We start from the raw sequence: 20,602 nt of genomic DNA on the forward strand, positions 1-20,602 counted from the left end.
AAAAAGCTTAGTTTAAATATAGGTCAATTTAAATAGATGTTAATATGAATAGTATTTTTTCTGTCTTTAATATGAGAGCAATCATGTGCAGGATGACCTTGATAATCACAATATAGAAAACATGTTTTGCAATGATATGGATTCATTTAGCCTCAGTAAGATAGAGATCACTGTACCAAATGAACTAAGCAATGAATCAATTATTCTGATACATATATATATATATATATATATATATATATATATATATATATATATATATATATATATATATATATATATATATATATATATATATATAACACAAAAACTGAACGCAACCCTAGAAAAAACAAGCAATTAATATGAAAACAATCCAAGGAAATAAAACCATACGATAAGAAAGAGTCGACTGAAGATTCTAACGAGAACGATACTTCGGGCAATGGATATGTTGGATAAAATGTAGAGTCAGATTCTCCTGATAATAATGATCATGAGCGGCCATGACTTGATGATAGTTTATAATATTTGAAACACGATAGCAGGAGATTACTACCACGTCATGAAATACAAAGACTGATTTAAAATTATCGTTAGATGTCAAGTTCGCGTTTGCAGAATTTGGAAACTATACGTATACCAGGCGGAATTTTTGTCAGCGCAGTCTATTCAGGTGATGAAATATCTGACCACATTTATTATAGTACATTTCTTATAACATGTAAAGATTTCCTTAAGAACAATGCAAATCTTTTGAAGCTCATCTTGAACAAATAGCTGTTACGTTGCTAAAGCGATCGTAACTTATTATATCATAGTTAAATACAACAGGGAATACAAATATGACGCAAATAAACTGCAGACCGATAAATATTTCATTACATCAACATTTGACGGTCAAATTCAGTATAAACAACGTGCATGATACATGTAATTTTGCTTGCCGCTCAACAAGCATCAGAAGCTGACTGAACTATTTTGACCACATGAGACGCAGACAATATGCTGAAAGAGAGAATGCCAGATCTTCATTTAAATATAAACAGAAGACTAGATGTATAATCTCCTCCACTGCAGTCACAACGTGATATGCCGCAAGACTGGCCACCACGGACAGAATCAGATGCTAGTTTCGAAACAAAACAAATGGTTACAATGTCATCAGGCATATTTGTACCGGAGGCAAGAGATATCCCGAATGCAAAAGCATATTCTTTTTATGAAAGCTTCTTGCTGAATTCGATATGTCTTACTTCTCTTTTACAGAGGTGCCTAGTTGATATGTCAATAAGTTAAGGCCGAGCGTACGAAAGAGCAACGAGAAGCATTTGTACATTTTCTGGCAGCAACGGGTCTCTTTGGCCACCTTGAAATAGAACAACGGGAATATCTTATTTTATATTATCGACGATATCACATAAGAGCTTATTAGTTCAAGACATATTACAGATATTGCAAGCGTCTGTTATTTTTGTTACCAGCAATTCCGCTAACGTTAATTAGAAATGTACAAATAGATCTTCAAAATAACAAATTACGTACAAGAACGTTTACAACACATATTCTAAACCAAAGTTGAACATGGCGAATCATGTTAACGAATTCAAAATAGTAGTCGATATTGCGGTCGTACTAAGCAATAGGTTTGTTGGCGAATACAAAAGTAAATAACGAAAAAAGTATCATCGCCACAACTTTCAAATCATAAACTTTGCCACTGAAACTTATGGTGGATAATAAAATACGGTGAAAAATACTTGATGGCTCAAAATTAAAACTTGGTGACGTCTAAGCTGATCTTGCAAGCTAATTCATCGACTTCTTGCTGTAAAGTCCATGTATTCATCTCCGTATATGCGCCTAGATCTTTCCACTTGCATACCGATCAATGCGTACAAACTAAAGTTTCCCAGATTTTCCTTTGACATCTGATAAAGTGTTTTTGAGAACGTCTTCGACACACTTGTTTGGACAATTTAACAAGATAATATATTGTGTCATCCTGCTAATAACTTCTAAATTCCGGCCAATAGGAAACTGTACTTACTCTGATTTCTACTTTTTAAATATAATCTTTGTGTACAACCTGTTTTGAAAGACTACTACTTCTGCTACAAATTTCTGTTCCCTCGAGACAGCAGATCTCTCATTACAGTTGCCCATTAAAGAAAAGATTTTACTGTATTTCGGTTACAGATGATTTACTACTTTCTTTGTTTTAAAAGAACATTTTTTAATTTCTACTGTTTAAAGTATTAGTTCAATTTTCTAAACAGTTTCTAAGCACTAGTTCTTATCTTATATTTAAACCCATTATATGCTGGTCTCGTTAGTGACCCCTGTAGCCGAGTGATCTAGACAAGTCACCTTTACGGATCACTGCCGTCTTGCCTATGTCTCCGTGGTTCATGTTTGGCTTGTCCAATGTATGTACGTTAGAAAACTTGCCACTAGCTTCCTTTGCATCGATTGTCCTTCCCGGTGTTTTCCCAGGTTCTTACACCACCAGTTATACTGTCCGCTATGTATGGACTAAATAAGTCCTTACAACAACAAGAACAAGTACTATCCCCTTTGCAAACTTAGAATGATAAGGCTATTTTTAGCAATGATATGATGTATTAGCAAATTTATTGTCTTTTTACCTGCTTAATGTATTTACTAGAAATATTATTATTACCTTTAAGCATGAGTTCTTACGGCTATGACCGGAGAGGCCCATAAATTGTTTCATTTTCAAAATAGTTTTAGATTATTTCATTTTTAGGATCGGAAGCACTTATGACCTTGCATCCTTGCTCTTATGTACACCTTCTAAATTAGAAGTAGTAATGCTAGGTATTAGTTTAGTCTTATTCTTCAGAAGATATTTTTATTATTGACTTTATTTTCTCTGTATCCTCAGGATTGATAGTCCCAGTTTTTATGGTATGAAAAGGATTGCCTTTTGCTAAACAGCTTAGATTTGTCAGAGAAATGTCCGCTTGAAAGTATGCCATAAATATTTATTTTTTCTGTATAAATTGTATGATCGTATTTGGCGTATGATTTCAAAATTGGGGTAGAAATGACATGGTGGCCTAGAAATTGTGTCCCCAAAAGTGTGGCTGATAGTAGAGATTTTCTTTCATACTGTTGATTGCATAATTTTGGTTGGTGAACGAAAAAGAAAATGAATGGTTGGAGATTGACGCGTAGTATATAAAGTCGTCATTACTTAAATAACATTGTGTTTGAAGTACTGCTGTATATTCAAACATGCAATATCCCTCACAACATGGCCAATGCTATAAAATGATGATAGACACACAAAAGAATAAATAACTTTCTTGATTTTAGTTGTAACTTTGCAAATTTAAGAACTTATCAGTTTCAATAACATGTGTATATTTAGACAGTACAATATCAGGGATTATCTACAAGTCTAACATATTGAATGTGAAATCTAAATATCCTGAACACCTTACAGACCTGCATGATATGATCGAAACAATAGTATAGTCAATGAACTCCTTCAGTAACTCTAGAAAAATATATTTTACATTTGGTTGTGATTCTGTTCAATGCACACTATTCCTGATATTATAAGTGTCAAATTCATTAAACTACATTCCAATTACTCTGATCGGAACTGTTATTTAACTAAAAAATGGAGCATGAACCTACACTATGGCCAGTACACTGATACCTGAAAAGAAAAAATAATAAGGTCTTAATTTTCGTACAGAATATACATATTTGTATGGTTTAAATGTGGCACAGGTAATATGCTCATCCATGGTTTATTTCATTAATATATTTATGCAGTTTTGTATTCTGATAATGTATGTCTGATCGTTAACAATAAATAATATGTTAACAGATTTATTGCCTGGAATCCAATTTATTTATTGAGTGATGTTAGACCAGTCCGAGAAGAAGTATCAAGTATTTGATTTTAAGGATCAGTAATATAATTTATGATTATTTACTTCACTATGGCCCTTCAAGCATAATATCGATACAAAAAGGTGCATGTGTATTCCACAGCATCCGATGTAATCCTATATCTAAAACAAATGTATCTGATAGTTTATATCTCCCATACAATACAGCGTTTACGAGTAATATTGAATGACAACTGATTAAAAAATTGTTCTTTTATAACAAGTTGAGATTTATCTTAAATTCAGTTTTGCCATATATGTTGTTATAATGCAATATAAATATTTTATTATAATATTATTATTATAAAATCCCTGTTTCGTGTAATATTTCGTTACATTACAATCTTTAACTCAGTTTGGCATTTTATTCTGTTATAACATAATTGTTAAATTCAGAATGTATTATGTGCTGATGTGATGCAAATTTTATTTCGGTTTAAATATAAATTTGTACTGCACGTTGTTACCAAAATTCATACATGACTGTTCATTTATGTTGCTATTGTTTTGAGATCATACAAGGACCTAGTAATACCTTTCAAATCTGACCAGAACTCCTGTAATAACAACGCTTTCTCTCTGTTTTGTTGACCACTCAATTATATTTTTCGGATATCGCCACAAATTAACTAGAAACACTGTAAACCATGTTTCTATGGTTCAGCAGCTTGCACCATATTTTCCTGGACAAATACGAACCATCAGTGCAAGCTTGACACGGTAGGTCAAGCCTGATTTTTTGCTTTTGTAGCTGGAACAGCAAAAATATAATTAAAAAATTGATTTTATATTTGTCGTTTATAATACATTCTGACTTACAGTAACATGAAGAATATGTTACCGTACTTTCAAACCACCTGTGATTACATAAATAAACTAATAACCAACGCTCGTGATGTATTAGTACTGAATGACTAGAACATTGAAGAAATGGTCGATATGATTTTATTTGTAAGTGAATAGACATACATACATATATACATACATACATGCATGCATGCATGCATGCATGCATGCATACATACATACATACATACATAGTTGAGCATAGTCGCATACATCCGGATACTGATATGATTAAGGAACAAATTCTGTTTTCTTGGATACAGACAACAATATATGTTGCGCATGTAAAAGCAAACGATGATTTAGGTAATTCATTTATAAAAAACATTTTGCTATGTTCCAATTTATTCCTCTTCAACGGTTAAATTTATATTGTATTTCGTTGAAATAAAATTGTGTTTACTTGCTAAAATATTTGGGGAAAATGCATCTTATGCGTTTTAGGATTTTAAATTCAAAATAATTTAGATTGTTTGTTTTAGTGGGTACAATGAACAATTATTATTAGTCATAAAAGAAATGTTTTAATGCTCACCATACATTTACCCTGAAAAGATACCAATCCACAGGGTAATTGTAATCGGTGAAGCCGGCAGTTTCGTAATACGTTTTGCACCCATCACAGTAGCAGATATGACCATCATGCTTTAACAACCCGACTATGGAATATGCAAAGAGTATATATTAGAGGTGAAATAAATTACCTTAAGGATACCAATGTGAAGAGAGATAGTGAACAGACGAGGTAGAACTTACATCCACCAGCAAAATAAAACAATAAATGCAAAGACAAACATAAAGAAAGAGATAGAGAAACATACATACATACATACATACATACATACATACATACATACATACACACACGCATACATACCATTGTGAAACCAAGAATATGATCAATGAAACTTTGAATTGTTTTGCGTATACTCTGTTTCACTGATAATCGAATGAATATCTCGAAATTACGAAAGTATTCAGTCACTGATCAGTATTTTAGTAAACTATTCTGACAATAGCCTCAAAGGTTTTGATATCTTCATAAAATAGTGTAAGATGTGACTTCTTTTATGTTTCGTAACCACATCGTCTTCTTTTATAGAGACTTTCGTAAATGAATTTCCATGTGTCTTTTAGTCACATGATGTATATTAACAACAGCTGAAAAAATGTAACATGTATTACTACTACTAATACTACTACTACTACTATTACTACTACTACTACTAATAATAATAATTGTTGAGTCTTTATGGTATAGCCATGACGGTAGAAGTTTAGCAATGTGTTTTAAAGACATGATCAGTACTGAATACTAAACGCTACCTAAAGATGTTTAAGATCAATCTCTGACATTTTAAATGAGAGATATATTAAGATCATTTAGTACGTATGAGCAATATAGTGAGACAATTTAAGACATTTTATTAACTCTGCTAATATGAGATAATTCTAAACATTTTATTAAGTATGCATAAAGCATCTAACTAATAAAGTAAATTCTAGGCAAAATCTCGAAACATTTCTTCAGTCAAAGACAAAATTTGACTACGGAGATAATTAAAGAAATCACAATTATAATAGAAAGTTTTCATGCAAATTAAATTTTGACACAAAACAATTCGCTCAATTACCAAAAGCGATAAATGTCTTATTGTCATGGACTGTGCAATTACAAAACTTACACGCTATATTCATGTTTATTGTCTTATATACATCAGATGATGTGAACTGTACAATCTTAGTGTAATGAAGTCTTGTCTTGTCTTCTCTTCAAGCATGTGGTGGTGGCAAAGTAGTCCGAGCTTAATCTGACGTTACCTACCCCATTTAGATAGTACACATTTATGTTCTGGTGTGACGTCAGGGTAAATCCTGGAATTCGCAACAATCTGCATAGGTAAGTTGTTTGTTACCTGGTCTGGCAGAATTAAACGGTATTTCCTTGAGCCGTACCAGCCATAACATGATAGGAAGACCATTTTCTTTCTCAGAACGTTTCAGCATAACATTATTATGTCTTTAAATGCTGTCTTACGAAATTTGACTACGTGTTTGATGTACTTGTACCCGGTACTCCGATTACATGACTACTAAAATCCTGCTACATATAATTATATGATGTGGAAACGTATGCTTGCGAGTTCTGATAACAAAAATCATCTACCGATATTTTTTATAAAATCTGTGCTTCTGAATGTTTCACCTGTATTTTTTATTTCTGGAAAAGCATGAGTTTCTTCACCGACTATTTATATGTTTGAATGTCCTTGCCGTAGAAGAAAAAAAAAAAAACATATTCTTTCTGAAATTATTCACTACAAAGCTTGAAACTATAAAAATAATTCAACCACTTAACTCTAGTTTGCTACTTTATTTTTAATTATCTATCTTACTACAATAATGCAAAACAAATGTGCACCTAGACAGATATGAATCAGTAACTCTAAAGACACATACAGTTTATCCGCAGGCTATATCGTCTAATCAGCATTGAAATACTGTCATGTAGGTCTTCTTAAACAGAATTGTTAAAGTTATGACAAAGACGTATTTTATTTTGTCATTCTATATTTAAATAGTGCAAGCATAGTCTTTCTACAACTAGCCTTCATGTGCTTCTCATATAATATACTCACAAAGATAAAAAAAGACTTTCTCGTTCTTTCAAAGGTATGTATTTATACTTACAACATAATTGATTTTGGTTTAGTGATTGTTCTTCTTGTTTAGTGTGTACATTTTCTATTGCTTTTATTTTGGTTTCCCTGTACGTGGATAAGATATTAAACTTTAAGACTGATTAATGAATGTGCGAAAACACGATATTGTATGATGCGTAATCCTAAATAACTTCCAATGCACCGATTATCAGTACAAAATAAATATCACTCACGTTAATAATGGGTCGTTATACTTGTTCATCATCCAATACGTACTTGTGACTTATTTAAACTATCGACTCGTTCATTTTGTGAATTAACCATATCGGGCAAACATTCTGAAGTCGTTGAAATTTCATTATTCATGCATTTGACAAAATTTATGTGTTAATTTCTTTGTCATAATGCACAGCATCAAAACCCATTTTTATTTCTCTGTCGGACAGTCAAGAGTGAAATTAATTAATGCTGCAATGGCATATATGTCGCTAACTTTCATTCGTAATATAGCCTTTAAGGATATCATGTCCAGCTTTCATTTCTCATTAACCTATTCTTCATTTGATCGCAAAGTAAAGGTACTTATCTGGAGACACATATTGCTGAACTCTAGTCTTTTTACCACTTGCAGGCAATTCAGGATCTTTTTAATGTGTTATTTTGAATCTGATAGTCCAAAGAAGATATCACATGATACAATGGACAATAAACTGTACCATGTCTGATACTGGTATTTCAATCATTGTAGCGTATATTGCAAACCGTTTAGCTTCAGTGTCAGTATTGTGTACGTTACTTGAGTTAGACTTTTTATTTTTTTATTCATACTGTCTTGTTTAATTATATTCGATCTAAACGACTTTGTGTATGTTGCAGTTAATCAACTTGAAATAATCATCACTTTCACAATAAATTGTAATTGTTTTTACCGGCATTGTACTTAAATTTCATTCCACTGTATTTTTGGCATCGCCTGTCATATTAAAAAACATTAATAATTTATCTGGTACTGTCAATATCTTGTGACTTATCTATAAAGTTTATTAAGTTCCATATTCTGTCTTAAAGTCTAATGCGAAAGCCGCAAGTAGGTTGTCATTTAACGAATCATGAATAAGCCACGTGTAGATTATCATGTAACGTCTAAAAAGTATGTCACAAGTAGGTTGAAATATAGCGCCTACTACTTAAATCACATGTAGGGTGTCGTTTAACGTCTTATAAGCAAACCAAACGTATATTGTCATGCAACGTTTAATGATTAAACCAAAAGCAGGTCGTCAAATGACGTCTAATAAGTAAGCGACACCTGTATATAATTTAGCTTCTAAGAAGTAAGCCACACCTTGGTTGTTTATCCAAAATCCAATGTAAAAATATCAAGTCCAAATGATTTTATAGGATCAAAATGCAAGTCTTCAAAAATTGCATACAACACCAACTGCTTTTCGTATTGAAAGGATACATTTTTAGTATATGTTGATTTTTTAGTACGTGTGCAATAGCACATTGAGTTTATTATAAAACTCAGAGAAAAAAATACTGTGGATCAATTCTAATACAAAAATAAGATAAACTATTGCAATACAAATTTTGGGTTGCAAAGATAGTTTTAAATTTACCATTTTTAAATGAAACTTTGAGGGATCAAGTTTGAAGGTTTCAGTAACAGACTGAGGTCAAATGAAAGACAATGTCATAAAGTTCTCTTTATGCGTATGAATATTTCTGTCTCTACATACATAAGTGAAACGGATTATTGTAAGTTCATTAAAGCAAACATATGGGACTATCAAAAAGATAGATAATGAGTTCTCCACAAGAAAGTTGCTAGCGTTTTGGTAAGCGCTCTGTAGCCGCACATATTGTCTGCAAAAACGTTTTCAAGTGAGTAATGCATACCATTTACCACAGTATGCTTTGGATATATAACTAATTTTATTTAATGTCCTTAAAATCACGATATGGTTACCTGGCGAGATCTCACTTGTTTCAGGGCTGCATTGCCATTGCATGTCCTTTATGCAAAGGACGTAACCCATGGTCTGTATTGATTATATCTCTGATTGGTCTCATTGTGTACTTAATCTTATCCATAAGCATCTAGTGAGGATCTGAAGAGTTTCAAAGCCGGTATTCCCACAAGTCCCATTCATTCTACAAGATGTAATGATGTAATCCAAAACCCGCTACATACAATAGTGACCGTTGTGATGACAAAATTCATCATTCAGATCATGCTCTACAATATTTGAAATATTTAGACTCAATCAACCAATTACCACACGCCCTGGACCCACCTCCACAGCTTATTTTATCTGTTCAAGCCATCGTTCACATCGTGAGACCACCCATAATCATATCCTAACGTTTGCATTCGTTATCTGCAGCGGTGAAGGAGGTAACTGCATTACTAATGGAATGATTGATGTCGGATTGGTAGCAGGATATACACCCACCCCTATTTCCGCGGGCGTGGGTAGTGGGAATTTTATTATTATTATGACTGTCAATGTCGATAATGAATGCATTAAAACGCTATTAATACTTGGAGGAAAGGATTTTGACTGGTTGATAAGTATACATTTTATGGAAAAAAGTGTGGATTACATGACAGACTAAAAGTAAATTGCCATATATTTGAGCTTAAACATAGAACTTCAGCTATAGACATTAACTAAATGTTTAATTTTTTTCAGTTTCAGTATCAATTATACTTCTATTACAACTATAAATGTCATAAACCCATTATTTTATCGAGGATTTCAGGTACAGCCGAATTTGTAGTCGTGCTAATTGCTGTAACTAGAGCTCCCTAAAATGACAATATCTATACTGTCAACACTAGGGTTTTGCAAATGTGAAATTAACAACTTCGACATCACAATTATGTATAGTCAAGAATATGAATGTAATAAACTATTACTTTCTTTACAACGAAGTTTGCGCCAAAGACGGTTAAGTATATGTACATCAAGTGCTGGGGTGAAATGGATTATACTCCAATGACTTGTAGTATACTATTAGCCTTTTGTTAAGCTTTAGATAGGTAATGGAGGTGCCGGATCGGGTGTTTCTTTTATTCAGCCAAATCTCTGAAATCCGTATCAATTACAAAAAATGGAAATCAGTGGCAGTAAAACGTGTTCTTGTCTACTTGTTATTTGTACACGACGTGGAGACCAATCCAGGTCCTACACACATAATTAGACACAACATATCTAACCAAGGAGGACGAAAACATTCACAAGGGCCGCACGTGTCATAAAGTATTGTAAAAAATACCAGGCTTACGTGAGTGAGTAATTCTCGGGCTAATCTGACAAGTCCATTTCGGCCTAATGTTTAAGTACGAATGCAACAATGCAGGAAATCATAAATGAAGTGATGAAAATCACGGAAAAATTCATTCCAATTGAATTTTCCATAGATGAACTGAACAATTTTAAATGAATATATGGCAAATCTAATTATGGTCCTCTGGTAGAAGACTGACAGACTGCATGAGACAGTGACTGAAATTTAAACACGACTTGAGATTGGTTTAATGCCTATCCGGTTATCAAAACAGATTTTATTAAATATGATAGGCAAGTTTCAGGAATGTAATGTATACAGAAGATGAAGACACATATGATCGAGCTAATCAAAAGCTAAAGAAGATATATCATTATGGAGAAAAACGTCTGCATCTATATCACATGGCCGAGTTAAGATCGATAATGGTAGACGTGGATCACATAAAGTCATTAGAAAATTGAAATGGTATTTACGGTAACTTATCCTCAGCAATATATTATAATTTACCTTACCTGATGTATGTGTAGGAAATATATATCGTCTTCTGGGTTAGAAAATATGTTGGAATTTATAAATATGACCATTACCTTTTCCTTTGCAAATTAAAACATAAAACTATAAGTGACCTTGTTGATAAAGTAATAGATGCATACATATCGAATAATTCAAAACAGCCGTCTTTTATCCAAATTCTCAAGGATCTATCATCTCAAATTGTGGATGCGATTTTAAAATATATCAACTACAAGAAACGCAATGAATGCGTCGATATACTCGCTGGTATTTACCACAATGTAGCAACTATATGAAAATACTCTATAGAAAGAAAAACCTAGCTCCAAGAAAGCTCCTAAAGATCAGTCTTAGTTCGACAGAGACTGTATATCAGCTACAAGCACGACCATAATATGGCTAAGACAGTTGAGAATATCATACACAATAAAATCACTTGAAGATTATAAATTCCAAGGAAATGTGAATAAACGCCTTGCAAGAAACAAGTAAATGTAATATGAATTATAACAACACATTTCATATGGATTATAATCTAACAATATACATGTCGTATATCACCGTGTAAAGAATCGGTGTACCCATGTACGAACCATCATCACATCGGCAACTTGGTGTGACTTTGTTTTTCATAATTATTTTAAAAGTTTTCTGGTTATTTGACGTGCTGCGGAAAAATTAAAATATTCAGATAGTTCCTGATAATCAAGAAATAATATCACTAAAGGGAAATTCCGCCTAGCACGGAGTAAAGTGAAACATGACAAAACTGAGGGAGTAGTTACTTTATATAGGGATTTCTTTATCTCTACATAATTACACTAATATTAAGAATAGCATTTAATACAATATTTGATGACGCAAATGAACCCTCCAATTAGAGGCTTTAGTTTACTACATACATTAAACAAAGGTTTTACATCGATTTAAAAAAATAGGATAAATGAATGTGTGAACGAAAATGAATAACTTAGAGAACGACAAGCCATCTTTTAATTGGGATATTATACAGATTGTCATGCAGTATGCATGGACTATGAAAATGAGTTGAAAAGGAGGAGATGAATTTACTATACGAAACGCTAGTTAGTGAAACCGTTAGTCGTAAAATGTTAAGAATTATTAAGGCAATGTATAATGATGTGATAGCATTTGCTAAGTGCAGCAATATTTGTATTGATATGTGTAATTGCTCTGTGAGCGTACAAGTTTATATTTAACCCCCTGTACACTTTTCCTTATATTTCAACGCTCTAGAATCCTTGTTAGTTGAAGTTGAAACCTTAGAATAATTTTTTCTTTTATAGTCAGAAAACTGATATGTCTTTGCTGTCACTTCCCTGCAGTTTAAAAACATGCTCAGTAAACTCTATAAATGCATAAAAGGGAAATATAAATGAATCTGGAAAAAATCCTGATCGTATTTCGCAGAGTTGGCTATTTCATAAGTTACACAAAAAATGATACTATGGCCCTACAGCGGTAACGATTTAATCATACTACTAATAGCTATGTCTTCAAAACGCTCCTGGTATATGTGCCAGAAAGGTCTTTCAAAATCTGATATAAAAAAGCATGCAACAGGATTGTTTAGTCTGTTCGACGCAAAGATAGTTCCTAATCTAAACTATTTCGTTGATGTTTGAAGTTTTTATAATGACCATGGCTTTAAAAACGCTGGTGGGTCGTTTAATTCGTGCTATATCTACTCCAAATACATTTAAATGCGTAAGACGTAGCATGCAGATTATTAAATATAAATTATGTTTCAAGTGTTGGCTAATACTTCTAAAAATACCAGAAGAGAGGTATCCTAAACATTGTTGTGATTTCGAACTACGATGGTTAGAAATGTGTGATTCCTGAGGTAACATTGTATGGATTTTGCAATGTTTGGTGTAGGCAGGGACTGTATGATAAAACCACGTTTCTGCAATACGTAATATCTACAGCAACAAAATATAATAACAAAAAGACGGCATTGTAGTAACATAATGTTTAATAATAATAATAATAATTAGTATTATAATAATATGATCATTACCGATGCTAAGAATGATTTATGTATTTCCTAAATATTTGTATTTTCTGTTCTCAATTAATTTTTTAAAATGTTTATGTAAGCTATATTTTAGGTTTAAATTATTAGCACTAAAAATGAGTATATATCAAACATCTGCATAAGTGCAGCACAGGGCAATACTGACTCCTACACATGTCTCTTTCTCTCTCTCTCTCTCTCTCTCTCTCTCTCTCTCTCTATGCCCATTCGAAGACTTGTGCCAATAATTAAATACATTACTTTAAAAAACAATTGTTTTCATGACTTTTAAGAGAGAGAGAGAGAGAGAGAGAGAGAGAGAGAGACCGTATTAACTTTCGTTGTAAATTAAACAAGATATTAATATTCGTTTGGATGTAGATGACATGCGCTCATATATATGTGTGGAGGTTACAATGGTAACTAATACTGAATATTAATAAAAAGAGACTCTAGCACTCCATCTTTGACCACAGCTTCCAACTCCAGTAAGCATAACTTTATTTATTATACTAATTTATATTCACTTCCTCCGTTTGTCATGTGTGTAACAATGGCATCCCTATGTAAAGTTGCTGCAAAGATATTTAGTAAATCATGTTATCAAAGACGCAAACATTTGTGCTAATAGATGTAATCCAATGTTCGTAGTTTACCGTCTTGCGATGCCCTAGTACCAACTTACTTGTAGCCTATATCACTATGTTGGATGTGCATAGTTCTTCTGTAACTGTTTTACTTTCTACAATTTCGTCTTTCTCTGTCATATTCGTCGAGCCATCCCCATGTGCACATACCTTTTCTCCACTTGATTTATTTTACATGATTTGTTTCCTTCTGGTACGTTGGTCTTCGTCACATATCTGTTTGCAAAGGGCTGTCAACTTCTTTGCAAATAGCGATAGCTGCCCGAATATATAGATACATATTTCAAATGAGATAACTAAACCTTTAGAGAACTCAATAGCAGCGGCGTCACCTTCCCGGATCTGAAAATTTAATTAATATTATCTTTGTTGGTTCAAATGTTTTACATGATCTGTATAGGTCCGAAATTTGTGTTTACAAGGATAACACTTTTCTAGGATTTCTCGTAAGTTATAGCAGTTCTCGTCATGGAACTGAAACTGACACTGATGATAATTGTATAATCATAAGTATTCAGACAATTACCTTCTTCCACTTTTATCTTCATTCATTTTGCATGTCAGTACTAGTTGCAGGAGTAGGAGTACATAATTGCCGCTGTTTTTTTTTTTGTGATCGGCATATGTTCAAAAACACAGTTAACTGTACTTTTTCATAAATGTGCGTTTTACTTACATGGAAGCTCCAACGTTTCTATAAATCTTCGCGCCAGATCTTCCAAAAGACACATTCTTCACTGATCCTGAAATTCGTTTTTTGCATTATATCATTTTGCACAATTTTATAAATTTTAGTCGTATTAGAAATACCAGAGGTAATAGGAAGTTTGTCTCGATACGCCCCCGTCCCCAGTCTCTCTCATTTTGTCCCCATCTCCAATCTTTCTCTCCATGTATCCCCATTAATAATCTCTCTGAATGAGTCTCCATCCCCAATGTATACTATTTCATGTTTATAATATACTAATTAAAATTATTTTAATTAGTAAGAACTTGGCCATGTATATCTGCGGTAATTGCAATATATAAAATATGCGATAAACCAGTTTAATAAATATTTCAACTTCTTTAACAAGAGTCACTTACAAAGTAACGAATGTAAACTCAACAAACAAACGCATACAAATGTTATGCCTTAGAAACGAAAAACAATGACATAAATTAATTTTGACAGAATAAAATAGCAACTCCTTGTAACGTGATTGAAACAAAATCATTCTTTCTTGGACTACATAAGATATAAATCGGGATATAATTTTTTTTTCAGATACACTGATCAATGTCATTGCTCGCGTATATTCTTCATCCAACTACTCTATTGGCTTGGGTAGAGGTCGAACGCTACGATTTTCGCCAAATAATTCATGAGTTAGATTTCATACATGAATACATCGAAAACAGACGACAAAATCTCATAAGCATTTCAAATACGCCAACTACAGAAGTTCAACAGCAAGTTCACCATTAGCCAATAGGAATCAGTATTTATCTAGGAGCAGAAAACTCAAAGTCTACAAAATAAACAACAAAACTGAAACTACTGGTAACTGAACAATGGGTGGGGGGGGGGGGCGAATACTAACAATTGACTGTCTACGAGTCGAAGTCCTACTTTGTAGGGCAACTGCACCCACAGCCTCATAACCATTAACTATATTCTTAATTTACTTTCTATAAAGCTCTTGTTTTTCATTGTTACAGTATTTAGACCAACCATCGCTATAACGATTTACCAATAGTCATAATTCTATTTTCAATGAGCTCTTATGGTTAGCCTAGCCTGTTTTGAACATGAAATAACTTTAATGAAACAAAATTTGTTTCCTCGCAAACCTGAGAGTGATAAGTCGTTTACTAGTGTCTAATTAACTATAAATTCAGACTTAATAACCAAATAAATATTTCAAATAGAGGGTATATTGTTTAATCGTCAATGCTTATATACAGTCCTGGAGACCAAGGATGTATTGGGTTTTTTAAAAATCTTTATTGGATAAAAAGGCCATGGTGGTTATTAAGGTTTATTTATATTAAATGTGGTTAGGGTGTTGGTGGGTGTCGTGGCGACGAGGATGGTGTTGTTTGGTATCGTAGAGGTGGGTGGAATGTTGTGAATAATACAAAATTGGATCCTGATCCTGTAAACATACGATAATACGATATTTCATTCGTATTATACTGAGTGTAACAAGAATTACATAGAATGTTAAATATGAATGTAAAGTTTCAATTATTATTGTTATTATTATTATTATTATTATTATTATTATTATCGCTACTAACCTGTTGTAGATATCAACCTGTTATACCTGTAACGTTAGTAAAGCAGCTGATAAAACCCACATTTCAGTCCAAGGCATATATACATATGTTATAGTCAGCAAGTCACTTGGATCTGAGGTCAGGCAAACAATTAAGATGATCTAAGCGAGTAAACTAAATTTCGTGTCAGTTTTGATCTGGAATCAGATTCGGAAAGGATTATTTAAGCTACGTAGTTTCGATTTCGGGACAGGTGAAAAAATACAATTAATTATTTAAAGATTTTTTAAAATTTTATCTCAGGAATGTAGTTTCGATATGAAGCTTTTAAAAATATAGATGATGTAAGTAAAGCAATTTCGATTCGGGGTCATGTAATAAAAAGTATCTATATATGGATTTGGGAAATGTATATGGGTATGCAATTGGTCATACATATACATTGATGTAATAGGCGATGTGCTTGATTAATGTAGACTAATTAAACATCAGCAGCCCATTAAAATAAAATTTAGAATTAATTTTACAAGCTAAATATGTATACCTAATGTGACAAAAATCGAATTTAACATATAGCCTACTCCGAGAACAAATCATTTGTTTGGAATGCATAATAAAGCACTTAATCTATATGACATGTACCTCCTGTTGTACATACCAGATGGTTGTTGATGTTGTTGTAGGCTTTAACGCCATTTTTCATCACAAGATAGGATAACTTCGGAGACCAGTTATCAATGTTGGAAGAACCCGGGAATACCGACCCACCAAAAGCTACTGGCTGGTTTTCTCACTTACCCACATTGTCTGAGCCCGAGACTCAAACCCACGCAGACAGAGGTGAGATGGCAGTGATCCTTAAAGGTGAGTGCCTTAGACCACTCGGCCACTCGGGACCCCTGTCAGATAATTAAAAGTAGGTCTTGTTTAAAAGTTTGTATGCAGCGTATAAAAGAACAAGCTTTATAATGCAATAATTGCAATATGTAAACACTTTTATTCGCCAAAATGAATAGATAACATATCTTTTATTGTAAAAAAATTTCTACTCGAATTTGCCGTTTCATCCCATCACTTACAAAACGCCAACCTCCTATATATGCAGGAGGACTGAATAATATGCCACACTTTGTGAACCAATATTGATGGATAATGTTTCGAAGTAATTTTAATCAGTTTTACAGTGACACCCTATACCAAACTTTCCGGTCACAACAAATTATTCGCGTAATGACAAGCAGAATTAATGTGATAATTACTGGCAGAGTGAAGGCTAATCAACAGTAACACAGGAATGCATGTATCTAATCTGGTGTACATAGGATGACAAAGCATATAAAAGGGCTCAACACGCACTGATAAAGCACATAAAGTCATGCTTAAATAATATAATATATTTGCTAGTTATCATACTATCTGCTGATCACATAATTGTAATTATGAAATATTATTAAATATCTATATTGTAATACATGTTGGTCAAATAATTGTAATACTGCAATATTATTAAATATTGTAATACATAAATATAAATATTATAATGCATTTTGGTCCTTATTATAACACATTAATCACATACTGAATTAAAAAAAAACATTTACCTTTTCGACGTTTGCGTGTTCATTCTCAATCTGCACCATTTAGCAAGCTTTGTGCTTACGAGCTGTTAAGCCATATACCTACCAACCTACTTACCTACCTACATACCTACCTACATATATATATATATATATATATATATATATATATATATATATATATATATATATATATATATATATGTATATATATATATGTATATATATATATATATATATATATATATATATATATATATATATATATATATATATATATATATATATATAGGGGTGGGGGTGTATGCACACGTTCATTCATAGTCGTCATATATTCTAATTTGACATAATTTTAATTCATCGTGTAGATGATATTATTGATTATGTATTCATCCATCTATTCATCTGTCTCTCCACTGATACATTCGTACATACATATATACATACATAGATACATTTATACATACATACATGCATGCATAAATACATACATACATACATACATACATACATACATACATACATAAATACATACACACATACACACACCCACATAATACATCCATCCATCCATCCATCCATCCATGCATGCATGCATGCAGACAGACAGACAGACAGACAGAACAGACAGACAGACAAAGAGACATACATACATACATGCATGCATGCATACATACATACATACATACATACATACATACATACATATTGGAATGACCATGTAATATCAAACGTCTGGCTTTTATATCTCTAAAACAAACTCATAAGCTCATATTCTGGGTGGATATTTTATACGATGGTTCCATTTATGTGGGAAGTTAAATCAGTATAATTTCTGTATTTTCTTGTAATTATTTTGTATCACAAAGGTTTTATTATTACAGTTATTAAGCGATTTTAGCGACAGTTATAACTTCTAAATAATGCATGGGCTGGGCAGAAAATAGCTATCGTTTAGTTAAAATTTTCGTACTTTTTCATATTGGAAAATATGTTTACATCTTGTAAGATATAGCTTGGTTAATACACCTTTATTCCTCGTTCAGATTAATATTTTTACATGTTTATTATATTATCAGGTCATGTACACACATCAGTGAATATTTTCGTATATATTTCGGTGCTTTAAAGGAAGACAAAAAGCAGCAACAGTATTAATGTGTAATATTGGTAGATAATTATCAAAACAGACTTGAACATTCATTAAAAACCTTTTTGGTGAAAGAAAAGTATATATCTCTCTCAAAAATACATTTCACTTGAATTAAATTACAATACAGTAGTTCTTCGTTTCTGATTATTATTCTTTTCGATCATATGTGTAAATATTTAACATTGATGAACAGTTATATTTTATCGGAAACTGTGTGAACACTTGTAAAGAAATAAATTTATTTAAAATAATAAAGTTTTATACCTTTAGAACTGTGTCGAATTTCTTTATAATTGGTTTGAAGATGTGGAACCAAAACTATATAGCAATATAACTTTGTCTTGTGTTGTTGGGGAGAGGTTTATAATATAACAGGGACATTCATGATCTGGGTAACAAAACGGGGGATTTTTCTCGCATGAGTCTTATAAAAAAAAATAAAGTATATAAATCGCTTTAAAAGTGAAAATATATTTAGATTTCAGGAACGTTTAACGATAAAACGTATGCAACAGTAAGAAAATACCGCCAAAATAAAGAAAAATGAGGTAAAATGATATGATTGGAGAAAGATATGACGAAGCTGTAATGGAACTATATGCGGTACAAAACATAAACATCTCTGTGCCTAAACAGAAGTTATTTTTCACTTCTTGTAACAGTATGAATTTTACACTGTAATTGTCGGTAATTGTGGCGTTGTTTAGTCCATTCCTGATACGCAAAAACATGTAATTTACTTAATATATTAATTCAAGAATCTTTGTAAAGAAATCAACTATTGTTTCGTTATGGAGATGATGTGGTCTGAGAAACAGAAGTTTAATATTTTAGGTTGGTAGGTTTGTTTCTAGCGTATTTCCAAGGACACATTGAATAAGACGTATTCTGCGCATATCTAAGCATGGATTCATGCAAGCGATTTGGAAAATATCCATACTTTGTAGCTTTGTTTGCTACAGCAAAACAAATACTACTTTAATATACAAATACTATTCGTTAATCTATATTTATAAGATCTTCAAATTTACCTATCAAGCAATAGAAAATTGTATAGGATATCATTCGTTATTCTATTTAAGTAGCATGAACTATTAATTCGAATAGCATGTATATCCATTTGGAAAAGTGAACATAATTTGTATTCAACCTAAGTTTTATTCAGACTAAATTTGAAAGAAAGACTGTTGATGACCGGACATATCGATGCGTCAACGGAGATTTACCCTAATTTTACATATAAAACTTTAGGTAATGATGTCCATGTTCAAGTACATAGACTTTAAATAAAATACATAATTTGTTACATTTACGTTTAATAATATTAGAACCAAGCTGATTGACCTGGATTAACGTGAAATCGATTTTGTTTAATCTTGATCTAATGACAAGTTGATTTTTCCATGGTAGTTTCATGAAAGAGCGCCTGGTTAAAAATATTACACCTTGATTGAAGAGAGACGGGCCGCATTAATCTATACGGGTTTCATATTCATTAGTTTAAGGGTCATTATATGCCCTTAACATTCCCAGATCTGCAAATAGCGTGATAGGGATAAAATCAAGCAAGGGGTATAATTTAAGTTAGTTGCAAGCAGGAATTGAACCCTGGAGCGAGTAAAGGCACCTATCACCCAGCGGTTATAAACAGGGGCCGCATAATACTCAAAGGTGTAACCATTCCCACGAATA

The 20,602-nt window shown here is 32.3% G+C and overlaps 1 protein-coding gene and 1 long non-coding RNA gene across 2 annotated transcripts in view; both read right to left on the reverse strand.

The window, feature by feature from the left end:
- Positions 1 to 2,966: 2,966 nt before the first annotated feature.
- Positions 2,967 to 20,602, reverse strand: part of LOC149787102 (neuralized-like protein 4) — an 88,349-nt gene continuing 70,713 nt past the window's right edge. Inside the window, exons 6-7 of the transcript XR_016425085.1 lie at positions 4,444 to 4,659; positions 2,967 to 3,670 (exon numbers count right to left, since the gene is read on the reverse strand). The gene's annotated coding sequence lies outside the window, so the exon portion shown is untranslated. The remainder of the gene's footprint in view (positions 3,671 to 4,443; positions 4,660 to 20,602) is intronic.
- LOC149787103 (uncharacterized) lies at positions 5,290 to 16,336 on the reverse strand. Its single transcript, XR_016425258.1, has 3 exons — positions 16,202 to 16,336; positions 14,595 to 14,661; positions 5,290 to 5,413 (listed from the first exon to the last, which is right to left on the reverse strand). It is a non-coding gene; the product is annotated as an uncharacterized LOC149787103 (long non-coding RNA).

The sequence above is a fragment of the Sinohyriopsis cumingii genome, chromosome 12, assembly GCF_028554795.1.
Source record: "Sinohyriopsis cumingii isolate HCF-2022 chromosome 12, ASM2855479v2, whole genome shotgun sequence".
NCBI lineage: Eukaryota > Metazoa > Mollusca > Bivalvia > Unionida > Unionidae > Sinohyriopsis > Sinohyriopsis cumingii.